Below are 8,917 nucleotides of genomic sequence, written 5' to 3' on the forward strand. Positions count from 1 at the left end.
TTACTATTAAATGTGTAGTGATATGTGTTATGAAGAAACAAATTATTCATTAATTTGGGTATAGTACACCCCATGTTCTCTTCATCTAAGAAAAAAACAACACAGTGCTTGAATCCAACATCTCCAATCTACAGGTTCACACATACAATGTGCAAGTATGACAGCCAGAGAACTAGCATTTTCAGAAGGAATGATCAGCAATAATAGCCTTCCTGATTCTCTTATGATTTCCTTTAGGGTCAGGAGCGATAGTCATATAGTGCCCGCCTTTAAGGTCAGGAGCGATAGTCATATAGTGCCCGCCTTTAAGGTCAGGAGCGATAGTCATATAGTGCCCGCCTTTAAGATCAGGAGCGATAGTCATATAGTGCCCGCCTTTAAGATCAGGAGCGATAGTCATATAGTGCCCGCCTTTAAGGTCAGGAGCTATAGTCATATAGTGCCCACCTTTAAGGTCAGGAGCGATGGTCATATAGTGCCCACCTTTAAGGTCAGGAGCGATGGTCATATAGTGCCCGCCTTTGAATCAAGCATATAACTAGAGTGGGTCAGTAGTATTCATCAATTCTAAGTGTCCATGTGCATTGGAGGAAGTATAAAAACGTTGCCAATTGCTGTCCATAGACAACAGTGTCATATAAATAAACATTTATACTCACGCCTTTGTTGCTTGGTGTGTTCTAAGTCTAGATCCAAATGTAAGTATCAGGAAGTGTTTTTTCTTCAGAGTCCTGAGCATGCAGCTATACCAGCTTCTCATATTACCTTTAGGTCTCCAATATTAGTGACAATGGTTTCCGGAAGAATTCATACAGTATCTTTGTGTAGAGTTTGTAAAGTATGCAATGCAGCTAATGTACATGTCAAAACATGCCATTTGAAATCTTATGTCGTTTTAACATTAATACAAATCTTACCTGTGTTGGCAGGCTGCCTTTTGCTCTTTGCTTAAAACAACTGTGTCTTAAAAAAGTATTCATACCCCTTAAAATTTTCCACGCTTTTTCATGTTAAAACCAAAGTATTTAAAGGTTTGCCACAAGGTTAGGAAAGTGGGGTATTTAAATCATTTACCGATACCATCATCCTTTAAATGAATACGGCAATGTTGGGTTGAAAGAGCGAGCAGCAAGGACCTCTCCAATTGGATCCTATCTCTTTAAAAAATAATAGGACTATTGCGATACCAAAGGGATATAGACAAAGGTATTAAAAATTATTTCATTTATTCAAAAATAGGATATTAAAAAGTCCCACAAGGGACACAGTGTGAACCATAACATACTAACACAATCATAAATTCATTTTTACAGCAATGTTGACAATCAGGTTATATAGAAAATGCCCACACATACACATAAAGGCAGGTTATGTGGTACTTGCAGACGTGACCTCTACAGTTTCGCGGTCAAAAGCCGCTTCTTCAGGAAGCATCTTTTAGTACATATTCTACAAAATAACAAGAATAAAATATCAACATTGCAATACATGGAAGGAGAAAAACACATTTACATGAGAAATACAAGATTAATATTGGAGAAGGTAATCTTTATTAAATGTTGCACTCACCAACCTACACCCACAAGGGGTTTAGAGCGACACTGTGAGACGCCCACAATGGGCGTTCCCCCGGGGGCGGGCCAGGGGGGCACTTTCTGGGTGTGGATAGCCACCAAGTTCGATATAGGTTTTAACTTTACAGCAACGGTGGGTATATCCTTTTGGAAAAAACCCCCGCTCTCTCAAGCATTTCTACTTATACTATTTTGGTCAGGTGACGGGTCCTTTTCCTCCCTTTGGCCCCTCCCCCAGAACTACTCCTCCTTTCCTCTTCCTCTCCCCCTGGTCCCCCCCCCCTCCCCCTCTACTTCTCTTTCCCCTCCTTTCCTCTTTTTCCCCCCTTTCCCCCCTCCCCCCTCCTGCCCCCCCCCCACTTTTTTCCTTTCCCTTTTCTCTCCCTTCTTCCTTCCCTTCGTCCACCACTTTCCACCGTGATCTGACGCACTCTGGTGGCTCTCTTATCCAATAGAACCCCAGTTTATTATTATTTATACTTCATTTTCTATTTTTTTCACAATAGTACCTTCTTAAGTGCCCCCCTGGCCCGCCCCCAGGGAAACACCCCTTGTGGGCGTCTCACAGTGTCGCTCTAAACCCCTTGTGGGTGTAGGTTGGTGAGTGCAACATTTAATAAAGATTACCTTCTCCAATATAAATCTTGTATTTCTCATGTAAATGTGTTTTCTCCTTCCATGTATTGCAATGTTGATATTTTATTCTTGTTATTTTGTAGAATATGTACTAAAAGACGCCTCCTGAAGAAGCGGCTTTTGACCGCGAAACTGTAGAGGTCACTTCTGCAAGTACCACATAACCTGCCTTTATGTGTCTGCGTGGGCATTATCTATATAACCTGATTGTCAACATTGCTGTAACAATTAATTTATGATTGTGTTAGTAGGTTATGGTTCACACTGTGTCCCTTGTGGGACTTTTTAATATCCTATTTTTGAATAAACGAAATAATTTTTAATACCTTTGTCTATATCCCTTTGGTACCGCAATAGTCCTATTATTTTTGAAAGAGATAGGATCCAATTGGAGAGGTCCTTGCTGCTTGCTCTTTCAACCCAACATTGCCATGTTACAACCAAAAACGTAAATGTATTTTATTGGGATTTTATGTGATAGTGCAGTGTATTGCTGTCTCCCAGGGGCACGCTGGATTATTTGTATCCTGAATATGCAGCGATGGGATTCTATTGAGCCTTCAGCATTGCTGATACTAAATCCAGGATCTAAGTGGTGCATCCGGTGTTGGCACTCCTCTCTCTAATGGCTGCTCCCATAATTAGGAATATTGTTTACATGCCCCTGCTGAGATATTTAGCTATATCTAATATAATTTCTTACTGCTGACTGAACTTTCTTATTCTATCGTGACTTGCATGATTTTGCATTCCAATTTAAGATAGAGAGACATATTCCCTTCTCTGTCTTATCTGTGAACCTTGGCCGTGTCCTGAGGAAGCCTAACAGCGAAATGCGTAGACATACAAGGGCTCACTGCACAATAATCATAGATGCTATATGTTATAATTGTCATTGTTTTTTAGATATTTGTATTTTTCAATAAATTTATATTTTTTTATACTGCTATATCTTCTCCACTGTTTCTTAGCCTAAAAAGTCCGCCTCCCTGGTAATACTCAGTACTACCTTATTTTGTATCCTGAATGATTTATGGACGTGGCTCATTTTTGGTGCACTTTCCTCTCTTTTTTTGTGTCTTTATGTGATAGACCAACACAAAGTGGCACATAATTGTGAAGTAAATAAATGGTTTTTCAAAGTTTTTACAAATAAATATCTGAAAAGTGTGGCGTGCATTTGTATTCAGCCCCACCGAGCCAATACTTTGTAGAACCACCTTTAAAACCACGTTTGACTGCAATTACAGCTGCAAGTCTTTTTACATACACTATATTACCAAATGTATTGAGACACCTACCTTTACACGCACATAAACTTTAATGGCATCCCAGTCTTAGTCCGTAGGGTTCAATATTGAGTTGACCCACCCTTTTGCAGCTATAACAGCTTCAACAAAGGTTTAGCAGTGTGTCTATTTGAATGTTTGACCATTCTTCCAGAAGAGCATTTGTGGGGTTAGGCACTGATGTAGAAGAGAAGGCCTGGCCCGTAGTCTGTGCTCTAATTCATCCCAAAGATGTTCTGTCCGGTTGAGGTCAGGACTCTGTGCAGGCTAGTCAAGTTCCTCCACCCCAAAACTCACTCATCCATGACTTTACGGACCTTCTGTCTACAGGACAACTAATAGTTGTCCTGTAGACAGATTCTCCCATCTGAGCTGTGGATCTCTGCAGCTCCTCCAGAGTTACCAAGGGCCTGTTGGCTGCTTGTATGATTAATGCTCTCCTGTCAGTTTAGGTGTCACTTTGCATTTTCGGATTATGGATTGAACAGTGCTCCGTGAGATGTTCGAAGCTTGGGATATTTTCCCTCTTTCGTCTTTCAGGACAGCACACTTGAGAGACCTCGGCTCCTCCCCCCTAAGGAAACACCGCCTCCACCAGACTTTTAAGTCGCTCCTTCCCTTCAGCCCGTCAGTTTTGGTGTTTCCTCCAGCAAGGAGACATCGCTAGGAACATCTGCTATTTCAGCTGGGGAGGCTGAGGCCAGTATGATCCTGGAAGGGTGAGACAGAGGTCTCTCATACACAGCAGCACGAATGGGGAGTCTGGTTACCTGCTGTGGCATTGCGCTCCCTGTCCTCCCTTGGGGAATCCGCTGCCTGGGGAGGGCGATGCGGAAGTGTTCAGATCCCCCTTACTCTAGGAGTCAGCATGGAGCTCAGCACTGAGTCGGATGACGGGCGACGTCATTTCCAGCGGGGAGGGCACTTCCGTTTGACCCGAGGCTTCCGGTTCCGGCCTGCGGGGCGTAAAACAAACGGCGCGACGGCTGGTGCGGGCTCCATTAAGGCTGTAGTGTCAGCCAGAGGAGCATCCTGAGGCGGACCACTCCCCTGGCCAGAGGGATGTCAGAGACTGGTTCCCGTTCTGTGCCGGGTGATGCCAGCACCAGCCACACTAAGGTAAGTGGAACCCTGGGGTGGTGTTCCCTTACCATGTTCCCACTTAGGTCCACGGGTGAACCCCCCTCTTAGTGGTCAGAGGGGAGGAGAGGCATGTTTGGGACCTTGGTGGTGGTTGGTCCTGTGGGGTGCACTCCTGGTGTTGGTCACATGTTTTTATTTTTTGAAAGACTGTTGCTGATGCTGGCGGGGCTTGTTTTGTCGTTTCAGGACAAATCTGCGGAAAAAACCAAGCCCTTACATGTGTCCAAAAGAAAGTGCCCATCATGTAGGAGTACTTTAGGGGAGTCCTGGGGGGAGGTTTTGTGCAGTAAATGCATTGAAGGCTTAGTTAAGGAACACTCTATGGAACAGAGCTCTGAGCTGGCAGCTTCTGTTAAGGAGCTTTCCAGCACTTTTCAATCTTTCAAAGCATTGTTTGAAAATTTTCAGCTTATACAGCCCCCAGCCAGTCCTCTTCCAGCATAGCAAGATGTCGCACCTGGTCCTTCAGGTCCCTCAGTCAGTGAGGAGTTACCGGGGGGCTTCAGAGAGGTTTTGGAGGATGAACCAGATAGTGCATCCTCACATTCCTCAGGGAAATCAGACGGAGAGAAGGTAGACGGCGAGTCCTCCAGAACCTCCCGATATAAACTCTCCTTGGAGGAAGTGGAAGAGCTCTTGGGAGCAATCCACACCACCCTAGGTATCCAAGAGGAGAAGAAATCTCTGTCTCTACATGACCGAATGTACGTGGGTCTTGGAGAGCAGAAGAAAAAGGTCTTTCCGGTACATGAGGTCCTAGTAGACACCATTAAAAAGGAATGGCGGGACCCAGAAAGGAAATCTTTCTTTTCTAGAGCATCAAAGCGCAGATTCCCTTTTTCAGAGGATGAAGCAGCTGTATGGAACAAGTCACCTAGACTGGATGCAGCCTTCTCTCAGGTATCCAGAAAAACAGACTTGGCGTTTGTCAGTGGGGTCTGCTAGCACCCCCATATCTTCAAACGGATGGATTCTCTACTTAGAAAATCCATGCCCGTCACAGTGGTGGCACGTAACATGGAGCACTGGCTAACACATATAAAAGCTCATATTGAAGCTGGGACCGCTAAGGAGAAGATTCTCTCCTCCTTCCCAATGCTCTTGAAGGGGATCGCATACATTGCTGACGCCTCAGCGGAGTCGGTCCGCATGTCTGCTAGATCTTCTGCCTTGGCCAACTCAGCCAGGAGAGCTCTTTGGTAAAGACCTGGCAGGGGGACAATGCTTCAAAAATCAAGCTTTGCGGAGTCCCTTTCACGGGGGACTTGCTGTTCGGTCCGGATCTGGAGGCGGTTCTTGATCGAACAGCCGATAAAAAGAAGGCCTTCCCCTTGTAGAAAAAGTTGGGGGAACAGCCTAAAAAGAAGACTCGCTCACAAAGGAAGTTTAATTTTCCAAGAGCAGAGTCTCAGAAAAAAGTCTGGACCAACAAGGGCAGAGAGCACGGGGGAGCGATTTTTTGCCCTCCTGAACAGCCCCGAAAGCCCCATTGACAGGTTAGCCCCAGTGGGAGGAAGACTGGAGGTAACTGACTCCCACTGTGGGAGGAAGGCCCCCAATCAGTTTATTTTAGGGATCGTAAGGAGGGGGTACAGATTAGAATTCTCAAGTCCCCCCCCACACAGGCTGCTGGTTACGGACTTGCCAAAGTATGCGGAGAAGGTGGTGGCATTACTAGCCTCACTGGAGGATCTAGAACAGCAGGATGTAATATCACGTGTCCCATTCGGAGAAATAGGCAGGGGTTGCTATTCCCACATCTTTGTGGTTCGGAAGCCTTCAGGGAAATTCAGGCTCATACTGAACTTGAAACCCCTGAACCTATCAATCTCCTATAAGAAGTTTCGGATGGATTGCATTTGTTCCGTAAAAACATTACTTCCTCCTAATAGATCTATGGACGCCATGTAGCAAAGGGACGCCTATCTGCACATTCCGATCGCAGAGGACAATCAGAAATTTCTCAGGCTGTCAGTAAGGTCCGGGGAGGAAATAGTGCATCTTCAGTTCCAAGCCCTCCCCTTTGGGCTCTCCTCTTCGCTCAGGATATTCACCAAAGTTATGGTGGAGGTTCTGGCTTTTATGCACCTTCGGGGAATTTCGGTAATCGCATACCTGGACAACCTGCTCCTTTTTGTTCCCTCCCCAGAGCAGCTGGTCCAGGATTTGCAGGTAGCAAGGGGTATACTGGAACATCTGGGATGGTACCTAAATTTGGAGAAATCCAGCCTGGTTCCATCCCAGAGGATTACATTCCTAGGTTACATCCTGGACTCAACCCAACGGAGAGTTTTCCTTCCCGAAGAGAAAATTGGCAAAATAGACAGAGCCTTGGCAGTTCTGCAGGGCAATCACCAAATCACCATAAGAAGGGCCATGTCAGCCTTGGGATTGCTGACAGCTGCCCTCCCAGCAGTAAGGTGGACAGGATTGCACTTCCGCCCTTTACAGTGGTTCATTCTGAAAGTTTGGGACCGCACTCAGAAGTCCTTGGACTCGGGGGTCTTCATTCCTGTATGGGTGAAGAGATCCCTGTGGTGGTGGAGAAAGGCAGCAAACCTATCGCAGGGTCTGGAGTGGGTTCTGCCTGTGTCCAAAATTGTGACAACAGACGCAAGTGGCACAGGTTGGGGTGCACACCTGGGGGCGAGTCTGGCGCAAGGTTCCTGGGGAGTCGAGGACGCAGTACAGTCCTCGAACTGGAGAGAACTGAGAGCCATTTTTCTGGCTCTCAGAGCTTTCCAACAGGAACTCCGGGGACATCATGTACAGATTCGCTCAGACAATTCCTCAGCAGTCGCTTATGTAAACCGACAGGGGGGCACCAGAAGTGGTTCCCTTTGGGGTCTGACAGAAACAATTTTCAGTTGGGCCGAGGGCACGGTACTCTCACCATCAGCTGTTCACCTAAAGGGGGAATTAAACCAGAGAGCAGACTTCCTCAGCCGAAGGAAGTTGAGGGAAAGCGATTGGGTCCTTAGTCAAGTCATCTACAAGATAATTATCGAGAAATGGGGATCCATGTGTGGACCTTTTCGCTTCAGGAGAGAACACGAAGGCCCCCCTCTTTTTCTCCCTGAACCGCTGGGACGGGGCGATAGGGGTGGACGCTCTGTCTCAGAGCTGGCATTTTTCCAAGTGCTATGCTTTCCCCCCTCCGGTTCTGTTGCCTGCGGTCTTGAGAAAATTCCAGTTAGAGGAGACGACCCTGATCTTGATAGTGCCACACTGGCCCAGGAGGCCATGGTTCTCGGTCCTAAAGAAGCTGGCGGTAGAGCCACCCTGGATATTGCCGGTCAGAGAAGATCTACTCTATCAAGGCCCAATCTGCTGCCCTCAGGTGGAGAGGTGGAATCTGGCTGCCTGGCTACTGAAGAGGACATGCTGAGAAGTAAGGGGTTTTCCGAAGGATTGGTAACAACTCTTCTAAATTCTAGGAAAGAAGAAACGCGCAAGATCTATTTGAAGGTCTGGAAGAAATTCAATTCTTGGTGCGCTGAGAGCTCCTTTAATGTTCGCAGTCCAGTAGCAGTGCTAGAGTTCCCACAGAGTGGGGCAGATAAGGGGTTGGCACTTAGCACCCTTAAAAGTCAGGTGTCGGCTTTAAGTGTATTCCTTGAACAACAGCTAGCAGTAAAACCCTGGATATCCAGGTTTTTTAGAGCTTTAAGAAGGCAGAGACCAGTCAGCTCTCGCCCCTTTCCGGTATGGGATCTATCCTTAGTATTGCAGGCCCTTACAGAGGGTCCTTTCGAACCTATTGAGACTTGTTCGGTGAAGTTTTTAACCCTCAAGACGGTTTTCTTAGTAGCCATCACTACTGCAAGGAGGGCACCTTTCTTTTAAGTTTTTCCGGATAGGATTATTTTTAAAACCGATCCGGCCTTTTTTCCAAAGGTGGTTTCGGAATTTCATAGAAGCCAGGAAATTTGTTTACCCACTTTTTGCTCAAAAACTGTGAAGGAACAGGAGCAGGTCTTCCACAAGTTAGATGTCAGAAGATGTGCATTAAAGTACCTGGAGGTTATGGAGCAGTTTAAGAAATCCGACTCCTTTTTTGTTTCTTTTTCAGGGGCAAGGATGGGTTCCAAAGCCTCTAGACACACTATAGCCAGATGGCTAAGATTGGCTATCAGTCAGGCCTATATAGCAAAAGGGGTTGAAGTTCCGGAAGGTATTAGGGCTCATTCCACTAGGGCTATGGCAATGTCACAAGCAGAGTCGGCTGGTGCTACACCCGATCAGATCTGCAGAGCAGCAACGTGGTCAAGTTTT

The 8,917-nt window shown here is 46.1% G+C and overlaps 1 protein-coding gene across 1 annotated transcript in view; it reads right to left on the reverse strand.

Moving 5' to 3' along the window:
- LOC141106400 (membrane-spanning 4-domains subfamily A member 4A-like) overlaps positions 1 to 821 on the reverse strand; it is a 75,302-nt gene extending 74,481 nt beyond the window's left edge. The window contains exon 1 of the mRNA XM_073597162.1: positions 660 to 821. The gene's annotated coding sequence lies outside the window, so the exon portion shown is untranslated. The remainder of the gene's footprint in view (positions 1 to 659) is intronic.
- Positions 822 to 8,917: the final 8,096 nt, after the last annotated feature.

Source organism: Aquarana catesbeiana, linkage group LG08 (genome assembly GCF_042186555.1).
Source record: "Aquarana catesbeiana isolate 2022-GZ linkage group LG08, ASM4218655v1, whole genome shotgun sequence".
Taxonomy (NCBI): domain Eukaryota; kingdom Metazoa; phylum Chordata; class Amphibia; order Anura; family Ranidae; genus Aquarana; species Aquarana catesbeiana.